General features: G+C 38.6%; 1 protein-coding gene across 1 annotated transcript in view; it reads right to left on the bottom strand.

Moving 5' to 3' along the window:
* Positions 1-24920, bottom strand: part of MALRD1 (MAM and LDL receptor class A domain containing 1) — a 625529-nt gene that overhangs the window by 8573 nt on the left and 592036 nt on the right. The window lies entirely within an intron of this gene.

The raw sequence follows: 24920 nt of genomic DNA, 5'->3' as shown, positions 1-24920 counted from the left end.
ATACCAGATTTTCTTATCAAGAAGCTCAAGTTGTCTTTATATTTATTTGGTTTTCTTTAATTTATTTCAATAATGCTTTGTAATTTTAGTATAATTTTACAAGTCTTTAACCACCCTAGTTAAATTTATTCCCAGGTATTTTATTCTTGTAGAGGCTATTGTCAATGTAATTGCTTCATTAATTTCTTATTCATCCCTTTCATTGTTACTGTTTAGGAGCATAACTTTATCTTGCAGCTTTGCTGAATCCATTTATTGGCCCTAGTAGCTTTATTGTGGATTCTTTGGGATATTCTCTATGTACACAATCATGTTATTTCTGAGTAGAGGTAATTTTATTTTATCCTTTTCAATTTTGATGGCTTTGATTTTTTTTCTTTTCTGCAGTCTTTGAGTAAGGTTTCTTATAGATAAGCATATTCATCTTTAGCTTTGTGGACTATAAAACATGCACTTATATAAAACAATTATTATGCTAGAGTGTATGAAAATTATTGTGGTACTATCTGGGCAGTTTTAGGGTAGAATTTGATTGCTGTTCAATGCCTCTTTAGATAAGCAAATTAAACCTTTATTGAAGTTGAAAAAAAACAGGGCAACAGTGAGCATAGGTGACTATCTGATCGTTGAATAATGGCTATCAGGGAATAAAAGGCAAGAATGACAAGAGAGAATGACAGAAAAGGGGCTAAAGAGACAGGACAGTGGTTAGTGTGCACGCCCAATGGTGCCAACTAGATTCCATCCCTGGCACTACATGGTCCTGAGTATAGCTGAGTACAGCTCTACACCAGCATAACCATGTAGTCCAGGCAATTCCTGGAACTGCAGTTCCCTGAAAGTATCAAATCCTCAGGCCCTTGCATTAAGCTGCTGGTCTGGTTGGCCAAGAATTGCCATTTATGCTCTGGACTCCTGAGTACTGCTGGGAAAACTCCTACAACCCCCCAACCCTTCAACTCCACCCTGAAACAGGATTTATCTAAGCTATTATTAGGAACAAATCTCTGTTTCAATGTAAACATTTATTTACATACATTCTAAGTGATTTTGTTATTTTAATCGATTTTATGACGTTTTCTTTTAATTTTATCTATTAAATTGTCTTGGTTATTGGTATTTTGGTGTCTTTTTGTTAACAAGAAACATGGTTTTCTCTAATTCATTGTATGCCATCTGTGTGTTATTTTGTATGTCTAGAGAAACTGGTCTGATTTATCAGTCAAATTCACCATTTAACTCCCATCTTCTGAGAGTAAAGCTGTCACAGATTAATCTTTAAAATAGGCTTAGAAACACTCAGTGAAACAAAAGCTCAAATTTTTAGTAGAAATTGTAAAGTAAAAACCAAGAAGACCATTTATGAGGCTTCCTAATACATTAGAGTGTATCACAAAATCCATCTATAAATGTCTATTGGGTACTCCACTTTCTGTGAGTACTAAGAAAAAGACAATCTTGGGGTGATCATATTGGAGCTATCAAAGTGATTTGAAGAAATAAAAAATTATAATCAAGCAAAAATATATTTGCTGTGCATGTGTGTAAAAATTTGCTCTAATATCTACTATGGAAATAATCCCTATATGCTTTTCTATGCACTGAAGAATATTCTGAATCAAAGAAATGATTCTCCTGAGTTCAGTTCCTAAACAAATTGAATGCTATACAATGTGGTGACATTATCATAAGAGAGTAGAATAATGTTGTGAATCACTTGATCACTTGATCACTTGACTTCCCATTAATCATCAATTTGCTCAAGTGGGCGCCAGTAATGTCTCCATTTGTCCCTGCCGTGTGCTAGTGTAGCCCAATGGCATCTGTTCATTCTAGGAACACGAAGAGTCTCAAACCGATCGTCCAGGGTCTTGACGACATAGTCTGATCATCTGGTAGGTGGGAGGCCACGTGGTCTTTTGACGTCCTTTGGAATCCAGTCAGTAATGGCTCTAGTCCAGCAGTGGTCTCCAAATCCATTACGGTTCTAGTCCAGCCCGTCTGATTATCGACGCCTTGGCAAAGGAGACAGCGTCCCTGATTCTTGACCATCGACGGAGGCCAGAACTTCAGATTCTTTCTCTCATTTGAGTGAAATATGATACTGCAAGCATAGCTCTTTCGATTCCTCTTTGGGAGACCCGAATAGCATTCTCATCCTGTTTTTGTAGCGCCCAGGTATCTGAGGCATATGTTAATGCAGGAAGAACAGTGGAATCGAAGAGATGTGCCCAGAGCTGGAGGTTCTTCCTCCTCTTAGCTATTTCTTCGACGCTCTTGAAGGAGTTCCAAGCTGCTCTATTCCTCCTGCGCAACTCAGGTGCTGGGTCATTTGTCATGTTGACTTCTCAACCTAGGTACACATAACCATTGCATTCGGAGATGGTATTCTGTTGAGAGCAAATCGAACATCAGGAATGAGACTGTTTCTCATAAACATTGTCTTCATGAGATTCAGCTGGAGTTCGACCTTCCCACACTCACGGTCGAAGTCGGCCAGCATTTGTGCATTTTGGCTAATGTTTGGTGTTATTAGAACAATGTCATCATCAAAGCGGAGGTGGTGTATTTGCTGACCGTCTATCTTCAGTCCCATTCCTTCCCATTCCAGTAGTCACATGGCGTTCTTGAGGGTGGCACTGAAGAGTTTCTGTGAAATGGTATCACCCTGGCGAAATCCTCTCTTGACATGGATGATCACTTCTTTGTAGAATGGTGAGATCCTGGTAGTGAATCCACAATACAGCTCACGGAGGATCCTGATGTATTGAGTTTCAATGCCTTGTTTGGCTAGGGCTTTGATGGCTGCTTCAGTCTCAACAGAATCAAAGGCCTTCTTTAAATCAACGAACATTAGACAGAACGGCATCTTGAACTCCCAAAAAACCTCAATGAGCTTGATTATAGTGTGGATATGGTCAATCATGCTGAATCCTTTGCGGAACCCAGCTTGCTCGCATGGTTGTCCTTCGTCTAGTGTTCTGCCAATCCTATTCAGATGACTCGAGTGAACAGCTCGTAGATGACAGACAATTGGCAGATCGGGCGATAGTTGCCAATGTCGTGGATGTTTCCCTTCTTGTACAGTAGTACAGTCCTGCTGGTTTTCCATTGGGACGGAACCTTGCATTCAACAGTTAGTGTGTGAAGAGCCGAGCCAGCATATTGATGAGTACTGATGGCAGGTTCTTCAGATGTTCAGGTCTGACCTTGTCTGGGCCAGGTGCTGTTCGTTTCTTTACTGATGAAATGGCGTGTTGGATTTTGGAAGGGAGAACATTGGGAATGACATATCCATCCTGCAGAATTTGGTATGTGGGCAGGTGGACATGGCTATCAAAGAGATCTGAGTAGAAATCATGAATAATCTTCTCCATTGCCCTCCTGGAAGATCTGATAGATCCATCAGGATGTCAGAGGGCAGTCATCTTGGTCTTGTAGTTGGCGAAGGACAGGCAGGCATTACAAATACTTTTCCCGGCTTCTGCCACATCTACCAGCACTTCTGCTCTTCTCTCTTTGAGGTCTTCCTTTTATTGCATCTCTGCACTGCTCTGTGAGCTCGGACGGTCACTTGCAGTTGCCTGAGGCATGCACCATCCCACATTGGCGAATAAGCTCAGGAGTTTTCAAAGACAGGCTTTTTTTGTGGCTATCTTTGTCTTGGCATTTCTCACACAAACATGGAGGTGCTGAACCAGTCAATCCTATTCCTTGTCAATGTTGTCAATGATGGCATCTTCTCATGTTGCAGCAATAGTGCCAAAGAGCTCCCAGTTGGTGGTCATTCTGAGAGTTCTCTTCTTAAACTTTGCAGCCCTTTCTTTGAAGTAGAATTTTGCATGAAGGAGACAGTGGTCCGATCCTGTTTGGAATTTTGGGACAATAGCGACATCGGTCAGGCAAAATCGTCAATTGAATATGAGATGGTCAATTTTGTTGTGGAATCATCCACCGGGAGACTCCCATGTCCAATGTTTAGATTCGGCCTTCTGGATCTCTGAGTTTCCATGAATGGTCTTGGTTGACATGATGAACTCAGTCTCTCACCCTGTTTGTTCCATTCGAGGCCATTGGTCCCGATGTGGAGTTCTTCGGCTGATCTTCTTGGTCCTGTCTTGGCATTAAAATCACCAACAATGATTTTGTAGAAGGTGTGGTCTTCTTTATAGAATTTCTCCAGCTCCATGTAGAACTTCTCAATTTCTCCTTCATCATAATTGGATGTTGGTGTATAGACAACGAAGATAGAAACTGCCGGCAGTGAGCCACATCTATTCAAGTGTAATCATCTGATTTGGGTTGTTAGACATTCGAATGAATCAATGCTCATGTCCAAGTTCGTGCTGACAAGGACACTGATGCCTCTGATGCCTCTTTTATCGCATGTTCCAAGAAACAGTTCTTCTCCAGTGTTAAAAACGGCATGATGTGATTGATGCCTTCTTGTCTTGTTCAGACCAATGATGTCGTACTTGATCTTTCATGCTTATACCATCAAGTCCTCGATGGATGCATCTGATGCCAGCGTACATGCATTGAAAATACAATCATTTTTGTCTTTCTTCATTTTGGCAGCCTAGTTCGGCCTTGAGATTTTATCAGCCTCTGCTTCCTCATCCTTCTCAACGCTGCCATATTGGTGACTCCTTCAGGGTCAGGAGAATGAGACCCATTGTAATTACTGGTTTTGCCACATTGAATACGCAACAGATAGCTTGCCAGGCTCTGCCATGTGGGTGAAATACTCTGGGTAGCTTGCCAGGCTTTCCGGGAGGGATAAAGGCTTTTGGGTCAGCCTCTAATCGCCCTTGTAGGTGTTCCCATGGTTCAAACCATATTTGAACCCTATCAAATATGGTGCAGCAATCCTGGAAGATTGGTATTAATGGTGTGGATAATGTGACTTATCTTTCCTGTGTATTTTCTTAGTTTTGCCCAACATTTCTAGAACTCATAGTGTGTACTGAACATGTACTCTGTTCTGGATTTATGGAATTTTTCAGTCTATGTCTCCTGCCTCTAGAACATCTTTGTCTGGACCTATGACTCTATTTTTCTATCTTAAAAATACCTTTTTCCAGTTTCCTACCAACTTCATTTTTGTGTGTGTCATATATTTCTCTTCTGTTTATATTTGCAACCTACATGTACCTATTTTATACAGAAAAAGGACAAAAGAGTGTCTATAATTTAAAATTTGTGACTTTCCTTAGGACCAATCTTTTCAAATAAGCTAAAACTTGAACTGGAAATGAACAGAAACCAGATATAAAATAAAACTAATATAATATTTTGATAAGAGAACAATGATATATGTAAATTATGTCTATCTACTCTATTCACTTCAGGGAAGCCCCCTTGCTACTGCTCTGAGATGGTACTTAATCAGCTGAAAAAATGAGTGGAAAGAGGTAGGGAGTAAATGTGGACACCCAGCACAGTAAAAAATCTTTCACTCCTCCTGGCAATTCTCGGGTAAATTGGATGGTGGTTCTGCATGACCCTGTAAGTTGCATTAGGAGTTGAAAAAATATGGGGGGATCAATGTTGTGCTGAAGATTAAATAGGGGGTCAGCCACATGCAAGGCAAATGCTTTAATCCCTGTACTATCTCTCCAGCTTGACTTTCAAGTTGTTAAAATCCAAGCAGGACAAAATATTGCAGAGGCTACACTTAGGAAAGAAGCAATAATCCAAGCATAAACAAAAATAAGAAAGAAACAACAGTCCAGGTCTTTAAACACATCTTCCTCAACTCTGGAGAGAAGATATTTATTTAGATTTGGGCACTATTTATCACTGAAATCTAAGTCAACAAATACTAAGTTGTCACAGTATTAACTTAGGAAAATCAGCATCAAGTTTCATTGGTGTTTCAGCTAATATTTTTTCAAGCTATCAGATGGAAATTGTGTCAAAGCATGCTTTAACCACAACTTTGTGACAAAAGATGGTGGAAAAAAGGGGGGAAGATTTTATGGAGCCCTTAAGGAATGATGGTCTAAGAGAACTTGATTTGGGGGACATTTTCACATTTACATGTTTATCATAAAGCAGTCACTACCAAGATTACACTGTGTTGTGTGTAATTACTGTGCAGCAAATTAAAACTATTTTGAGAATTTATAGGTATAATAAAATTGCAAAAACCATGCATTATTATAAGAGAATATATTGAGTCTATTAAATAACCTTTTCTCATTCAGTATACATTCCTGTAAAATACTATATTATGCCATTTATATATATTATATATTTTATTTATTTTTATATTATTATTGTTATTTAATAACAATACTATAGTTTGACTATATATGTTATGTAATAGTACTATACTATGACTATATATTTTTTATAACATCATACTACATTATGTTAAAGAAAATGTGGGATAAAATCATGAAAAAAGTAAACAGGGGGTCAGCCACATGCAAGGCAAATGCTATATAATGGTCTTTCAGCAGGATGAAGATTCCACTTTTGAGAAGCAAAGCAAGAATCTTGGGTGGGGAGGGGCACAATCAGAGAAATGAAACAAACCTATCTGTAAAAGGAGTTAGTTAGGGGGAATGTTCATGAACTAGAGATTTCATTTTCAAGTCCTAAAGAAAGAAGCTGAACCGAAGTGAAAAAGTTCAGAAAGCATTGGGTTTACAAACATAACCAAAAATGCCACAAAAAGCAAGAGGAAATGATTAATCACTGGCGGTCACAAAACCAAACAATTGGGACATCAAATTTCACTAAACTCATTCACATGATACACCAGCTGCCATATTTTTTCCATCTTTCCAGGCAGGAAATAAATATCACTGACCACAAAAACTGTCACTGTTTAATATGATCTTGCTATGGCAGAACCCTTTAATGGGAACCTACCCAAGAATATGGATGCAATTAGTATGAATAAAGCTTACCAAGGTTCCTGTAGCTTAGCCTTAAGGAAACCTCATGCTAACAATGGGAGTCCAAGCCCATTCTACTACTCCTCTGAGTCCAGTGTTAGCTCATTCACAACCATCTAATGTGAACCAGATGTGGAATGGGAGAGTCCCTTTGGAAATGTATTTGGTAGCACACTAGGACAATCTTACTTGACTTAGTAAAATTGCTAGGAGTCTATCTTGAGGAAATACTAACAGAGGAAGATAAAGATTTATATTGAAAGAGCCCATTGTGTATTATTTATAACAATGAAAATGTAGATATATCCAAAGTGACCAATAATAGAATAATGGTGAGCCGATGATACATATACTTGAGAAAGCATTGCATAGGGAATTCTAGGGCATTAAAGACTGTGTGAGAGATAGGGCAGTGTTTTCCAACCTGTGGGAAAGAATAAGGGACCTGAGGACAGCGGTGGAGAATTGCTGTTACTCTGGTGCTGATGTGCATGTAAATTTTATGAATGAAATTGACGAAAGTATGAATAACATGACACTTGTAAATCATATTTTCTCAATAAAACAAATTCAGAATTAGAAATACAATCTCAATATTTCTTTCCTGACTAATTTCTCAGCAAATTTCTTTTTAATTTTTCTACTTGTTCTTCTGTGCTGCATACATTGTTTTCATGGGTCATGCTTCCCCATACCTGATGACACATGGGTCAGAAATTTTGCTGGTTCTGGATTCAGAGGAACCACTTCTCTTCTTTATATTCCACTGGGTATTGCACACTTACTACCAGTATTTTTGCTGTTTTCTTTAATTGGAATAAAATATTTTTTCTATGTCAATTGCTATATGTGAAAACTCACTCCAATTTTCTTATTTAATTTTCATAATCACTTTGGTTGAAAACTGATTGCAATATTGAAGTTAATCAACAATCATTATGATTTCCTGTAGCACTCACCTCAGAAATTGATTTTATCAAAATCTTTTTGATAATTCAACGTTGACAGCACTGCACAAGAATCTAGAAAAGTGCACCTAGCTGTTTTCTTGTGTTTATACTCATGTCTCTGAATGTAAATTCATGTGTCTACAGCTGAATATTCTATAGGCAGGGCTAACGTTTAAAATTTTACAGTTTATTTTGGAAATATTATTTGAATATGTACCATGTAGTATATTACAGAACTACTCAAACTGATGTATGTATTGAGCTTTATTTTACCCTTATTCTGTTTATCGTTCTATTTCAGACATACGAAATTGAAAAGTATTTTGAAATCCATTGCAGCTATTTAATAAATAATGTTATATCTGTCTTTACTAATATAAGATACTTAGAGAGATTATGAGACTGACGCGCGGAGCAATAGCACAGCGGTAGGGCATTTGCCTTGCACGCAGCCAACATGGCCGACCCGAGTTCGATTCCTCCGCCCCTGTCGGAGAGCCCGGCAAGCTACCGAGAGTATCTCGCCCGCAAGGCAGAGCCTGGCAAGCTCCCCGTGACGTATTCGGTATGCCAAACACAGTAACAACAAAGTCTCCAATGGAGACGTTACTGGGCCCGCTCAAGCAAATCGATGATCAACAGGAGGGCCTTTACCTTTACCTTACCTTTAGAGAGATTATTTTTTGTTTTTTTTCTGAACAAAAATGTTTTATATTTAACAAAACTTGCTTAGAAAATGTAAGAGGAGAGGAAGAGAGGAAAAATGTGTTCAAGAGAGTACAAGTTTTGGCAGAGTGAAAAAGAGCAAGCAAAGATATACAGAGACAAGCAAGTGAGACACATTCAAGAGAAAACACAGACTTAAAGAGTAAGCCCATTTTAATTTTTTTAATTTCTTTTTTAATTTTAAGTATAGTTTATAATAGCCCTGATATGTGATAGATGGCAAAAAATAAGAGACAAAACACCCTCAGAGCTAGTCTTTTGCTATAATTTGAATGGTTCTGTTCTATTTTCAGCTGAAATCTGAGTAAATATTCACTTGCCTGGATAGCTTCTAATTTTTGTCTTTTTAGAGGGGGCCAACACGCAGTGATGATTAAGGGTTACTCCTGACTCTGCACAAAGAAATCACTCCTGTTCGTGCTCAGGGGACCATATGCGATGCCAGAGATCAAACTCAGGTCAGTGGCATGCAATACAAATACCTTACCCACTGTACTAGTGCCCTAGCCCCAACATCTACTTTTTGTACAATAACTTTACTTCTTTTGAAATATTTTTTACTTACTTTTCTTTATAAATTTCATATTTCAAGGTGCTACAATTGAAGAGTCAAGTACTATATACATTTTTCTGATCAAAATGAAATTCTTCTGGTATAAATCGCTCCATGTAAAAACCCATTCTAAATTCTTTATTAAATTTTTAGACACATAATCTGTTTGATTGAAACTGATTGCCGTGTTGAAGTTAATTATCTGTCTTCGTGATTTCCCTCAGCAAATACCTAGCCACTTTATTTTTTCTAAATATCTTTAGACAGCTTAAAGTTGACACCAGTATATGAGAATCTGTCTTCAAAATAAGAACTTATTTTATTATGGCTCACAAATAACCTCAACTTTTAAAAAAATGTACCATACTTTGGATTTACTGACATATTTTGTCAAATCTCTCTTGGAATTATGACTGCTTGTAATGCATAAAAAATTGAAAAGGCAACAAAATGACATTTTCTTATATTAAAACAACCCACTTTTAATACATAAGAGAAATATAAGCACACCCACACACAATTAATACTGCCCACAAAGATTTTAAAAATAATTTTTCTGGCCAGAGAGCTCAAAGGTTGAGTGCATACTCTCTAAGTGGAAAACCCAAGTGTTTCCCTAGAACTTCATGCTCCCTTGAGAATGGCTGACAGTGGTCCCCTGAGCACAGAGATGGGAAGATGGGAGTAACTCCTGAACCTGCCATTTTTGGCCCAAGCAAACAAACATATAAGCAAACAGACATAACTCTGTTATTCGCTGTACAATACCCGCCATTTTCCTTCACCTTCTTGCTTCAATTACATTTACCTAATTCCAGAGAAGATGGTATTCCTCCTTTTCATACAGTGACTTCATTGCATGAATTCAGATGAGTGAGAAAGTAACTGATCACTAAATTGTTCTTCGCTCTCCCATTTTTCTTGTCCCTGAGGAAAAGATAGTTTCCCTTTCCCTGTGTTTCTCCAGGGCTTATTATAAAATTTGTATTATTTACTTTTCTATCTGCACTCTCCACCAGAGGGTAAATTATTATTTATTTTTATAGTTCTTGCTGGGCTGGAGCGATAGCAGGGCTGGAGCGATAGCACAGCGGGTAGGGCATTCGCCTTACAAGCGGCCAACATGGCCAACCCGAGTTCGATTCCTCCGCCCCTCTCGGAGAGCCCGGCAAGCTACCGAGAGTATTCGATATGCCAGACACAGTAACAACAAAGTCTCCAATGGAGACGTTACTGGGCCCGCTCGAGCAAATCGACGATCAACGGGAGGGCCTTTACCTTACCTTTACCTTTAGTTCTTGCTGCTACGACAGGAGCTAACACATAACAGATGCTTAATAAATACTGACAAGGACATGAAAGAATTGCTAAGAGTTTCTGATTTTAGGTCCATCTTGACAAAGATGAAGATGAGTCGGATTTTAATTTCTTTTGTGATTCTGTCTTTTGATTCATTAGTGGAATAGAAATTTCAACACAGTAAACAGATTGTTGAACTTATAAGAGCTTCCCTAAAGATGCCTTTAAGGACAAATTGTTAGAAAGACTATTTGAAAGCAGGGGGAAGAAAAAGGTTCTCTCAGGAGTTCAGCAAAGAAGATATTGAAGGGACATTTTAAAGTGATTTCACATTCCACCTTTTCTCCCTTCTAGTTATTCCAATAAAGCACAACATTGAAAATTCTGATTCTTTCATCAAAGGTGTTAAATAAATTTGATTTATGTCATGATATAACTATGACTTCCTAATAATAATATCCCACTTATCTAATCGCCTTCCTTCACTTCCTCACTTAAATAGATCACCCTTTTCAAGGGGCAATTTTGATTTTACTACAGCACATTCATCTAAGAGTGCATGGAAACAAGCAAATGCAACATAGAACTATGTCAAGAATTGAAATGCTGTCTTCCTGCTATGCAAGATTTATAGTGAACCAAGAGAAAACATCAAAAAGTGCTTTGAATTCTGCCCTGGGGACTATTTCTATCAGTTCCATGTATTAAAATGTCTATCTTCAGAGAAAATGATTAGAACATATTATATAATAAAGTCCTTTTTATAACTTAATACATATTTTATTTATTTGACTACTTGGAGTTAGTCTGAAATGACATCAGCTTTCAAGTGGCTTAAGAATCAGCAATAAGACACACACAGACATGCACACACCACATAAATTCCTGACACATGGCCTGTAAATTAATTTTGTATAGTCAGGAAATATTTTAAATGAACAGGAAATTATTTAAAGACATACTATACATGTAGTAAAACAGAAACCCATTTTGAAATATATGTGAATTTTCTAATTTTTTAATGTATTTATTTTCACTCACATTCTCATTTAGAAATGACTCCTTTAAAAAGTAGGATAAGCATAATAATATGCTTATAGATAAAAGTGGCAACTAGGCCGTCCAAATTTTCTTCCTGTTTTCTGGAATTTTAGGGAAAAAATGTGTCATTACATATACTTCTGAATAGAGAATTCTAGGATAAGGGTGATATTGGAAAGTGTAAACATAATTCAATTCATTTTCCCAACTCCCTAAAATGCCCTGATGTTTTAACACTCAGTTTCTCCCATAGGTTATAAATGCTTATTCCTATAGATTATTGTACTCTCTACTGCCCTTTGAGAATGATGTAGGTTGTAAGTTCTGATTATAAACTGATTATAGACTTCAATAATGACTCTGCCAAAGGTCAGTCATGCACACATCATTTGATATTTCTCATTTACTTTCAGCATCAATGGAATAGAATGAAGATCAATCAAGTTAAATAAATGCCCAGGAATATCCAACATTTATGTCTCAATTTTTAGAGTCATTTTTCCCCCTGGACATATCCAGCAATCCTCAGGGGTTACTCCCCTGCTTTGTGCTCTTGCCAGTTCTGGTATCACATGGTGCCAAGGATTTATGCCAGGCTTCCTGTATGCAAAGCATGTGCTTATCCCTCTGAACTCTCTCTCTCTCTTGGCCATGACAATCTGAAGTGGTGAAGATGGCAGTGGGCATGACTTCCAAACAGAAGACTCTGGGATGAGGGTGATATTGGAAAGTTTAAACATAATTCAATTCATTTTCCCAACTCCCTGAAATGCCCCAGTGTTTTAATCATCAATTTCTTCTTTGCCAAATAATATGTGCCCACAAAGCCTGACTCTCTAAGTGTCATTGCCAACCTCTGGATCTCAGTCATATGGCTTTTCACCTAACTGCTCTATTTTATCTATGAAGAAACAGATCATATTTTAGGCAATAAACAAGGTTGTCTCTGGTTTTCTGAGATTCATCAACAAATCAAATTATTATGGAATCCAGGACATTATAGTTTTGATTTAACAGAATGATCAAGATGACTATACAGATAGAAATTCCAAGTATCAGTTCTAATTTTGTGCAGTAAGTTAAGCATGCTTTAATTTAAAAAAAGTGCATTGGCTCTTGGAATTCTAATATAAAGGTAAAGATAAAGCCAGAGTAAAGGCTTCCTAACAGTTGAAAGGTTTAGTGCATTACAAATAGGAAATGTACAGAGCCCAAAAAACCAGCTCACTAGTCAATTTTAAATTTGCAGTTTTGGAACAGAGAGAAAACTTTGAGATAATTTAATTGAGGAATTCTCATTATGTAGTATGTTTAATATTGACTATAAGGAATGGTAATTTATGGGTTGGAGTGATAGTACAGCGGGCAGGGCATTTGCCTTGCATGCGGCCGACCCAGGTTCAATTACCAGCATCCCATATGGTTCCCTGAACACCATCAGGAGTAATTCCTAAGCGCAGATCCAGGAGTAACCCCTGTGCATTGCCGGGTATGACCCCAAAAATCCAAAAAAAGGTAATTTAGACAACATAAACATGCTAAGGTATAAAAATAAATAAAGAGTACATAAACCCATGGTTTCATGAATGTTATTGCTTACGGAAGGGTATAGAAAAAAAGTAAAGATAAAAACTAAAATTACAATGTATAGTTATGTTTCAATTTCTTAACTTAATTCATAAAATATTAACTATAAAATATTTTCTTCCCTGTTGTCCAACATATGTCTATTCCTGGGTATTTGGATATCTTCTACTGGCATTATCAATTATCTGAGTGTCACACAGAGGAATCAGCTTTTAGACATGTTTCTTACCTCCAATATGAGGTCAATCACCACTAGTCAGATTCAAGTTTTTATCAAATCTCACCTAAACCTTGTAAGCAGACTTGCTGTCCTCTAACTGCCACTTTCTTTCTTAATCTTTTCTAACACATTCTCACGCTCTTCATACACCTTTAAAACATCGATGCAAAATGTCAGTCTTCTGCTAAAGACACTTTTCTTGGCTTTCAGCAGCTAAAGCTCTTGGATAAAATAGCTGACTTACTCAACTTGGAAAATTTGAGAAGACTTGGATAAAGTGATAATTTGGAAAGAAACCCAGTAAACTGGGTCAGTCACATCAGGTCTATTACTGCTCTTGATTGGAAGGCGGATGAAGAAAGGGTTAATGGAGAAAGTGGTTGTCTTGTGTATAGAGCCCTGTCAGCCCTATCACTTCTAAGCCTCCTGTGCTGCAGGAGGAAGTCAGTCTACTCAGTCCCCCACCCCTCTCTCTTCCTTTGAAGTATTATCCACTTTGGCCAAATATAATAAAAATTCAGGGGAGACCATTAATACAATCCATTAAGATCAAGTTTTCCAGATTCACCTGCTGTATTTCCTCTATTTTGTGGATGGAAAAATGTAAAGGATAAATATGGGTGCAAGACCATTGGATTTCTAGCATTTGGTTCAGATTTTTTTTTTTTTATAGGAATTGAGATCTCTTGAATAGGCACTGAAAAACCTTCACAGACTTTCTAAAGTGTATTGTTCTAAGTGTTTTGGAGGCTGGAGTAATAGTAATAGTAACAGCAGGTAAGGTGTTTGCCTTGTACACAGCTGACCTGGGCTTGATCCCAGGCACCCCATATGATCCCCCTGAGCACCACCAAAAGTGATTCCTGAGTGCAGAGCAAGGAGCAATCCCTGAGCACCCACAGGTATGACTTCCCAACCTGAAAGATTGTAATCTATTTGTGTTCCCTCCCATACAGGAGTCATTTTGAAATCATGAATTTCCATATTAATATTTACTCAGTGAGTCCCCTTCCATTATGTCTGCCAAATTTCATCTTTAAAACAAATCTACTTCCTCTATGTAGTCCTTTTAAGCTACCTATCTGAATTGCTGGCTCCCAGAACATACCACCCTTATGTGAAATCCCAAGACCTTCCATGGGTACTACCTACTTCATTCTGAATGAGAGTATCTCAACAAGAATTCTTGAAAGCCCTGGAATAGGACAGAGAGCGAGTTCTTACGAAAGGGTAAAATGTGATCGTGATCAATCAGGACAAATTGTTCTTTTTTGTGGCATTTTGTATGAGTTTGCTTTATCATTTCTGAATAAGAAAACCAAGCAAAGAATTAGGAGAAAGCATCAGGATAAAAGGGTGTATGAACTTCTCTTTGATATAGAGAAGAAGCATAAAAGAGCATGAGGTAAAGGAAGAAACAGTGCCCATGGTTCAAACCTGGTTTTAAGGGAAGATTTCCAAACTCCATTCTCAATTTCTCTTTTTTAGTTCAAAGGAAACATTTATTAGGGTCAGCAGAGCATGGCCAGTCTCCACTTAGGGACTGAGGCTGGGGAGTTTGGATCATGGACCTTCACAGCTGTACTTCTTGGGAGCCAATGCACATGTGGACAAAGTAAGAGATGACTTTTGTTATTACCCAAGGTGGTATTACAATTTGTAGGGCTGCATATTTATTTTTAGGTTTAGGTCAGGCTTACTAATGACAATCTACCTTCAAAAGCAGATGAAAACCTGGAAGCATAAGAGAGCAAGATTGTGATACTCCCAAAGGATATTCATTGTTTGACTCAGGTTAAACCTTTGCATGGATTTCGATCTAGAATGATAAAATATTAACCAAGAGAACTAAACTTTTATTTACACAACTCCATGTAACCATCCAAGGATGGTTAACAGTGAGGGATAGATTTGGTAGAGAGAATATCATACTGTACATGGAGATCTTTCATTTGTGGACCCCTATAATAAGAGCCTCTCTTCTCATGGGCTTATGGACAGCAGCTCAGCTTTGAAGATAGTAGCTTCTTTTTGTATCAAAACCAAAAATCAACAATGATTCTTACTTCTAATTTTATCCCAAAATAAAATGGCTTGCATCTCTCTGATTATACTCCTCATTGCCAACCAGGTGATAGAATTTGAGCCAGAAAACAGGGTATCATTTTAAATATCTTTGAGCAGTAACATAGAGGGCATCCTAAAAGTGTTTGCAAAAATGTACTACAATAAAAGGGGTATGCCTAGGTCATCCTTAACCTCAGTGTTTAGAGAGCAGAAGGACAGAGAAGGAAAGAAAGGGGTAAAGAAGATAATGGGAAGTAATGGGTGAATAAGCATCAGGACTTCATTTATACTGGTGATACGGTTGAGTGGTATAGACAAATATCTAAAACACAGATTCAACAAAACTGAAAACATGAGATCTAAGTTGCAGGTGCTGAAACTTTGTAATATGCCTGTCAAGGGACGGGGTGGGGTTTTGGGTGTGGACGGATATGGGAACACTGGTGGAGGGATTAATGTTGCAATATTACATGCCTAAAATGCAATTATCTGTAACTTTATAAGTCACAGTTTTTTTTTATTAAAAAATTGCTTGTGGAATTGACTCATAAGGCATCTCAGGATCACATTCAGGTTTCCTAGTTAGCCATCTTTTAGCTGTTTCACACTGAACAATCCTAAGAAATTAGCTAGAAATATTCCTAATTTAAGCTTTTGGAATATACGTTCTCATATTGATTTATATTGTTTCTCAGTGCAATGAAATGAAATGGCTTAAAAATGTTTTTGACTTGGGGTCACACTTATAGTACCTGGGAGAAACTCCAGGGGAAGTTCTCTGTGTCATTCCCAGGGTTACCTAGGATAATCATACAGTGCTGGGAATAGAATTGGCAGGACCTGCCTACATGAACACTCTAGCTCCCTGCGCCACCTCTATGATTCAAAATCTTTATTCTGAATGACTATTAGAGCAATTATTAAATTAATAGACTCCTTTAAATGTAAGTGACACTGAAGCTATTTGTTGGTAACTTTCTCTTAGGCAAAGAATATACAGCCTCAATGAGGAAGCAGATAAAATGTTATTGCACGTGAGTTAAGAATAGTCAATTATTTATCTGTATATTTCCTCCTTCATTTCCAGACATACAATTGATGATCACATTTTCTTTTAAGTACAATGGACAATTCTAGAAGATCACTGTAACTGATGCTTCTTATAAAATTTCATGAGTGGAAGTATGGTGAATCCTGACCAGAAGATATTCTCAATAGATTCCTTTGAATGGCCTTTTCTGATCATCCCCATCAGTAGTGTGTCATATGAGATACCAACACCGTGTTTGTGATAATCACTGCACCCCATTTCTTACCCACAGACTAGTAATGTGACCTTGACCAAGTGAGACCATGAAAAAGACTTCCCTTGGAATATGGAAGAGGAAATAAAAGGATAAATATTTAGTCTCTTAACATCAGAGGACATAGTGAATAATGAACATTCATTTTCTAACTAGGTGACTTTTTGTTATACCAAAGGGAAATAGAGATGTCTTCAGATGAGAATCATCAAGCAGAGGAGGAAAAAGAAGCAGAGATGAGAAGCAGATGAAAAATACCGCTGGGTTAAGGCCTTCAGAGACCTGACCTCATTCACTCTTACCCTTGAGCTCTGCGATATATGTACATTTTTGTATCAAGTTTCTTTTTTTTTTATTAAGCCAGCTCGAATTGTTTTCTTCTCTTGGAATCAAAGTGTACTCACTAATACATTTTGTGGCAAACAGCAACAGCAGGGTCAGAGAATATATAATAAAAATCCAGGAAGCCAAATTTCTAAAAATAACTTTAAAAGGTGCACTGCAGTGCTTAGCATTGTCTGAGCATATAGTGCTCCATCCTATGTCACAAAAAAATTAGTAAGAAAATATTTCTTTCAAGTCTCTGAAGGACTTAGGCTACAGATTCTTTTTTGTTTTTAATCGAATGAAAAATCTTAAGGTCAAGGTTTATTTAGAGAGGATGGTGAATTTTATGCTTACATTAATTCCTGTGCATCTCAAGGGTTGGTAATATTTTCAAAGTAAATCACTGTGATTTCATTTAACTATTTCTTGGCCAAATCCTCAATTTTCTTGAGGCTTTAAATGATTTTCTACAAAAATACTTAGTCGTCTTTGAACATTTGTACTTGAGTTTTCCATAAAATCATTTTGAAAAGCTACAGCTCTTTCTCTTTACATTTTAAAATCAATATCTGTTTTCTAAGTTTAGTATTTGCAGAGAATCTCTTTTCTGAAATAGCTTATATTCCTTAACCAACAGGAAAAATGAGCTCCTTAAAATTATGGAATTTGTCTTCCTGCTGACCTAAATGACAACACCAGTCATGCCATCAACTCTATCTGCCAAATCAAACTTAATTTTCAGGAAAAAAGTGACCTCATTGCTCAATTAAACTCGATATGTTAAAACTATCCTAGCACCATCATCAAACCATTTCAATTAATTGTGATTTCAAATTCAAGTTGGAAAATGGGGGCAGAATGGGGAGGGTCACATAGAGAGAGAGAGAGAGAGAGAGAGAGAGAGATAGAGAGAGAGAGAGAGAGCGAGCATACAAGGGAAAGAAGAACTTGACAAGATTTGTCTTCTGCTCCCTTTCAATATTTCTCTTTCAAAACTTTATTTTGAAATATGAGTATTTAATAAAAGTATTAAATAAAAACAGTTTTATTTATTTTGAATTTTGGGTCACACTCAGCAGTGCTCAGGGTTTACTGCTGGCTCTGTACTCAAGGAATACTCCTTGGAGTACCATCTGAGATATCAGGAATCAAATCTGGGCCACGTGCAAGGCAAGTGCCCTAGCCACTGAGCTCTCTCTCCCAGGTCGGCTGCATGCAAGGCAAATGCCCTACCCGCTGTGCTATCACTCCGACTCCTCATGGTAATTTTCAATGATTCATAGTTTTTAATGATTTGAGATTAGTCCAATCCTCTTAATAGCTGCTAAGTACTAGATTCTAAGCTCTATATTCTTTGCACATTTTACCCTGTACTTGACCATGGTGCAGTAGCATAAAGGTCATGACCTGCCTTTGAAACAACTCTCCTCTATCTATATTTTGGGGGAGGCATATCCAGCAGCTCATTGCTACACTCAAACACTTTTTTTTCTCTCAAACACGTTTTCCAGGAGGGCCATCCTGCTCTCTCAGCAGTCTGAGTCACACCGTCACACCAACTGGGTTCTGTTCTCTCTGCTTCATCAAAGAAACTGAATAAGTACACTCAAGGCTCTCTTTCCTACCTTTGGAGAGTGATGCTTAACTGGGATACTGTGTATTTCCCATCTCAGTTCCTGCCCTCCTTCTGTTTCCAGGTACATTGATCCATGGCCCATTTAATTTTTCAACTTTATTTTTATTTGGGGGGCCTCCCAAGTGATGCTCACTGGACCCCAGGTTATTACTGGTGATATTGGCCAACTAAGATAATGGTTTCAAGAATGTGGCACTGCTGAAGCCCTATCGTACCAAGGATCTCCATACCATACTTGGTGAGAGTAGAATCTTTATAAAGGCTAGCTGTTAGGAGAGATGAAGTGAAATTTGCTTGTAAGTGGACAGACATGGAGAGTATCATGCTATAGGAAATGAGTCAGAAAGAGAGGGACAGACATAGAAGGACTGCACTCATTTGTGGAGTATTTTATAACATAACATGAGACTGACACCAAAAGACAGTAGACATAAGGGCCAGAAAGATTGCTCCATAGTTGGAAGCCTGCCTCATGAGTGGGGGGAGAAGACAGCTGGAATAGAGAAGGGATCATTAAGAAAATAATGGTTGGAGTGATCAGTCAGAATGGGAGATGTGTGCTGAAAGTAATAAAGGAACAAACATGATAACCTCTCAATATCCGTATTGCAAACCGTAATGCCCAAAAGTAGAGAAAGAGTATGGGGGAAATTGCCTGCCATGGAGGCAGTGGGAGGGTGGGAAATAGGGGGTATACTGGAGAGATTGGTGGTGGGAAATATGCACAGATGGAGGATAGGTGTTTGATCATTGTGTAATTGTAACTCAAACATGAAAGCTTGTGACTGTATCTCATGGTAATTCAATTAAAAAAAGTTAAAAATAAATAAATAAATGCTGGAGCGATAGCACAGCGGGTAGGGCGTTCGCCTTACAAGCGGCCAACATGGCCGACCCGAGTTCGATTCCTCTGCCCCTCTCGGAGAGCCCGGCAAGCTACCGAGAGTATTCGATATGCCAGACACAGTAACAACAAAGTCTCCAATGGAGACGTTACTGGGCCCGCTCGAGCAAAAATAAATAAATAAATAAAGGCAGTTAGGATCAGATTTTCCCAATGCTGTCCACTTTCAGAGCACTGAAATAAAATCCTGTCTTTATGTCTGTCTGAAAAAAATTTGCCTTGCACGCGGCCGACCCAGGTTCAATTCTTCTGCCCATCTCGGAGAGCCCAGCAAGCTACCAAGAGTATCTCACCTGCGTGGAAAAGCCTGGCAAGCTCCCCATGATGTATTTGATATGCCAGAAATAGTAACAACAAGTCTCGCAATTTGTTGTGAGATGTTAACTGGTGTCCGCTCGAGCAAATCAATGAACAATGGGAGGACAGTGCTATGATACTTAAAATCTTTTCTCTGCATTTATCTCATTCAGCATTTGGGAGTAAACTTGTCAGGTTTTCTATTCCCCTCCCCCCATGTATAGCCCACCTTACCTATTGACTCTTTTGGGAATTCTTCCATTATTTGGTTTTGGGCAGTGTTGGAGGTGGGAATTTCCTCCCATTCCTTACTGGAAAAAAGGTAAAAATTTTTCTCCACAATTATCACACTTCCAAGGACAATAACTTCAGGATTTCTCTCATACCTGAGCTGTAAAGAAACTTAGAAAGGAAACAAAAAATGGCCAGAGGCAATGGAACCTGAGAGTTGGTCTATAGAACTGAGCTTACTTGGGGGTGAGGAGAGGGCAGGGAGAGGGGTCCTTGGGACACTAGTCATGAATATAGTGTTGGAATGATCTATGAAAGAAATGCATTGATGATACTGGAAATCATGGTCCCTTAATAAAAATGCCTATAAAGTAACACCAGGAGTTCCTTTTCCTTTTTTCTTGCTCCCTCTTACCAGAGATAGGAGATAGAAAAGACTGGGTGATAGCAAGTGAGAGAGTTCTTGCAGGAAATCCCAGAGGGTTGTACCTGGTCTTTGACAGTTCATGAAAATGCAGGGGATGTGAGTCTCATATCCAATGGTGAGTTTTTCACTAAATTCCTGTGATAATCAAGAGAGCTTACAATCGTCAAATTTGTCTTGGTGCGTTCTGGCATATTGGTCAAAAAGCTATTTTCTAAACTTTCTATTTCAACTAACAAAGTTAGCCTTTATTTCTGTGGCCTCAAAGTCACAGTAGATAGAAATGATGGGCACTAACATCCCATATATTAAAGTCAATGTCTCCATAAAACCTCCGATGAAATCATATAATCAATGGTTCAAACCATGGCCTGGATCTGGAAGTGGAAACAGAGTTTCAGTGAGATAGAGATGATTGAATTAGATGCCTCTAAGAAATGGCAGTATTTTTCAGAAGAAGGATTAAACCAGGGTAATTTCACTTTTGTTTGGTCTATAGAAGAACTAGACAAGGGAATACAATGTTTGGAGGGGGAGGGTGCCTAGATCATCCTTTGCCCCAGAGTCTAGAGAACGACAATGAAGGAGAGAAATCAAGGGGGGGGAAGAAGAGATAGACAGGAAATGAAAGTGGGCTGTAGTGAGGGGATCCAGGTAAATTGGTGGTGTACAGGAGTGGTTCTCTTGGGAATGTCCAAACCATAGAGTCAACAACACTTAAAACAAGAGATCCAAATGCCAGCAACCAAACTTAAAAATGTGCTTGTCAAGGTGGCAGGCTAGACATGAAGAGGTGGGTGGGAGGGACCTTGGAAACTCTGGTAGAGGGAATTTGACACTGGTGGTGGGTTTTATGCTGGAACATTGTATGTCTAAAACTCAACTATGCACAACTCTGTACATCATGGTGATTTAATAAAAGTTAAAAAAATGGCAGCATTTGAAAGCTTCAAATGAATGTACGTCCCATGGAGAAGGTGAAGAATTGGGAGGGAAGATAGATAGAAGCAAATAATGGGGAACATTAATACGAATTTAGGAATTGAAGAGAAGACTAAACAGAATTCTTTTTAAATATGAGAGACATAAAATGAACCAAGAAATAGGAAAAGAGAAAAGAGAAGATAAGTTTAGCAAGTGAAGGTGATGAAGAAACAAAGAAAACAAAAATGGAAGAATAAGAGAAATGAAAGTGGAAAAAAGGGGAGCACTGACAGACAGGCTCTGCGGCCCCCACATATTCAATGTAGTTATCCCTCAACTCCAGTGGCACCCGGGGGGGAGTCCCAGCACCACCCGGAGGTGTGAACTTTCTGTACTTCCAGATGTTCTTATTGCTGTGTGGACTCTTCCATGACCCACAGCCTGTCTCTTGGCAGTGATTCCCGAGTCTCTAGCCAGACTCTAGGCTCCAGACTGCTGGGAAAGTATTTTTAGAGGTGATTAGCAGTTCCCACCCAGGGCAGGACGGTTTACCTTCCACCATGTGGGTGGGTCCCATTCAAACATCTGAAGCCTTTAAGAGCAAAGATTAAGGTTTCCCAAGGAGGACCTCTCCCTGAAGATTGCAGCATTGGAACCTGACCCGTCTTTCATGTCTGAGTCCTTGCCTGATAGATTTTTGGAGTCAAGCCTGGACCATCTACTCTTACCTGAATTTCCAGTTTGCCAAGCTGCCTGCCATGTTTTAAGCTTGCCAGCCCCATAAACTGCATGAGTCAATTCCTTAAAATAAATCTCTCTCTCAATATTCTATGCTAATCATGTAATTGAATAAGATATAAAACATAATAAATACATAAAATGAGATTCATCAATATATCAATATTTTCATACAATGACCACAAATAATTTGCATGACTATTAATATATCTTATTGTGTATATGGAGATATATATTTAATTTTTAAATAGGGGAAGGTGGGCTACACCAGAGACACTAACAGGGGTGGGGTGTCAGGGTGTGGATTGTTGTTACTTGTCTTGATGAGTTAGTAGTCAGAGGCCTTCAGTGGGGACAGTACTTGGGGTATCACATACTGTGTGTGCTATAATTTGAGCTCCCTTCCTAACCACTTAAGACATCTTTCCATATCTTAACAGTGTATGCTAATATATTTTTATGTAATATTTTTATCACTTGAGCATTTGATCACTTGACATCCTGTTACTCATCGATTTGCTCGAGCAGGTGCCAGTAATGTCTCCATTCGTCCCTGTCGCGTGCTAGTGTAGCCAAATGGTGTCTGCTCGCTCCAGGAACACAAAGAGCCTCAAACCGATCATTCAGGGTCTTGACAAAGAAGTCCGACTATCTTGTAGATGGGAGGCAATGCGACCTTTTGATGTCCCGTGGAATCCAGTCACTAATGGCTCTAATCCAGCGGTCGTCTCAAAATCACATTACGTGTCCAGTCCATCTGATTTTCAATGCCTTTGCAAAAGAGACAGCATCCCTGATTCTTGACCGTGGATGGAGGTCAGAACTCCAGATTCTTTCTTTCATTAGAGTGAAGCATGATATTCCAAGCATAGCTCTTTTGATTCCTCTTTGGGAGACCCGAATAGTGTTCTCATCCTGTTTTCGTAGCGCCCAGGTCTCTGAAGCATATGTTCATGCAAGAAGAACAGTGGAATCGAAGAGATGTGCCCAGAGCTGGAGGTTCTTCATCCTCTTAGCTATTTCTTCAATGCTCTTGAAGGTGTTCCACACTGCTCTCTTCCTCCTGCGCAACTCAGGTGCTGGGTCATTTGCCATGTTGACTTCTTGACCTAGGTACACATAACTTTTGCATTCGGAGATGTTCATTCTGTTAAGAGTAAATGGAACATCAGGAAATAGACTGTTTCTCATAAACATTGTCTTCGTGAGATTCAGCTGGAGTCCGACCTTCCCACACTCACGGTCGAAGTCGGCCAGCATTTGTGCATTTTGGCTAATGTTTGGTGTTATTAGAACAATGTCATCATCAAAGCGGAGGTGGTGTGCTTGCCAAACATCTATCTTCACTCCCATTCCTTCCCATTCCAGTAGTCACATGACGTTCTTGAGGGTGGCACTGAAGAGTTTCTGTGAAATGGTATCACCCTGACGAACTCTTCTCTTGACATGGATGATCACTTCTTTGTAGAATGGTGAGATCCTGGTAGTGAATCCACAATACAGTTCACGGGAGGATCCTGATGTATTGAGTTTCAATGCCCTATTTGGCTAGGGCTTTGATGACTGCTTCAGTCTCAACAGAATCAAAGGCCTTCTTTAAATCAAAAAAGGTTAGACAGAGTGGCATCTTGAACTACCGAGAAACCTCAGTGAGCTTGGTTATCATGTGGGTGTAGTCGATGGTGCTGAATCCATTGCGGAACCTGGCTTGCTTGCATGGTTGTCCTTCATCTAGTGTTCTGCCAATCCTTTTCAGGATGACTCAAGTGAACAGCTTTTAGATGACAGAAAATAGGCAGATCAGGCGATAGTTGCCAATGTCGTGGATGTCTCCCATCTTGTACAGTAGAACAGTCCTGCTAGTTTTCCACTGGGATGGAACCTTGCATTCAGACAGGTAATATGTGAAGAGCCAAGCCAGTGTATTGACAAGTACTGACGGCAGGTTCTTCAAGTGTTCACATCTGACCTTGTCTGGGTCAGGTGCTGTTCACTTCTTTACCAATGAAATGGTAATAATATACAAATTATGTTTATGTACTGGTAGTTCATAAAAAATGATGTTCATTTATATCTCTCTTGTTTTAATGATAGATTCTAGAATATTAATATGTATTATGTATATAAGAAAAGATATATAGGATTATCTATCTTTCCATTTTTTTGAGAACTCTAGCACAAAAGGCCAATTTACAGAGTCACTTTACATCTATTTTCACCAGTAGATTGCAAACTCTATTAAATGCAGACAGTTTCTCATTTGTGTTTCTGTGCATGTTGACAGGCATATTTTAGACACATAAGAAATTTAATTTTAAAATTAATTGATGAGTAGGATTAACTTAATAGTCATGAATCGATGGGTCACATTTTTTTTTAATGAACACTGTGGGTCTATAAAAAATTTTGCCTCACTGATGACATTAGTTTGGCATCTGTTAATGAATGTGACTGCAGACTGACAGTCTGAGAAGAGTCCAAGTGGGAGGCAATAGCAAGGTGACACCAAGGAAAATGCAGTTGCCCCACACTCCTCAGAGTTACCCTTGATCCTTCTGATCACTAGATTTCTTTGATCACCAAAGCAGGCATGCAGCTGATCAAGTATTTCTTTTAATTTCTCAAAATTGCATTAGATCTTATTCTGAGCCTTTATCTTGTTGACTTTCTGGTCAATTCAACAACTTTCATCTTTTGGGGGTGAACTTTATCTTGGAGAAAGAAGGAGGTGAATACGGGGTAGGAGACTCGATTTAGAATGGCACTGTGGAATGTGAGATTCGG

This window comes from Sorex fumeus, unplaced genomic scaffold (genome assembly GCF_029834395.1).
Source record: "Sorex fumeus unplaced genomic scaffold, SorFum_2.1 ptg000026l, whole genome shotgun sequence".
Taxonomy (NCBI): Eukaryota; Metazoa; Chordata; class Mammalia; order Eulipotyphla; family Soricidae; genus Sorex; species Sorex fumeus.
Note: the sequence above shows the minus strand (reverse complement) of the source record. Positions and strands in the feature narration are given on the sequence as shown.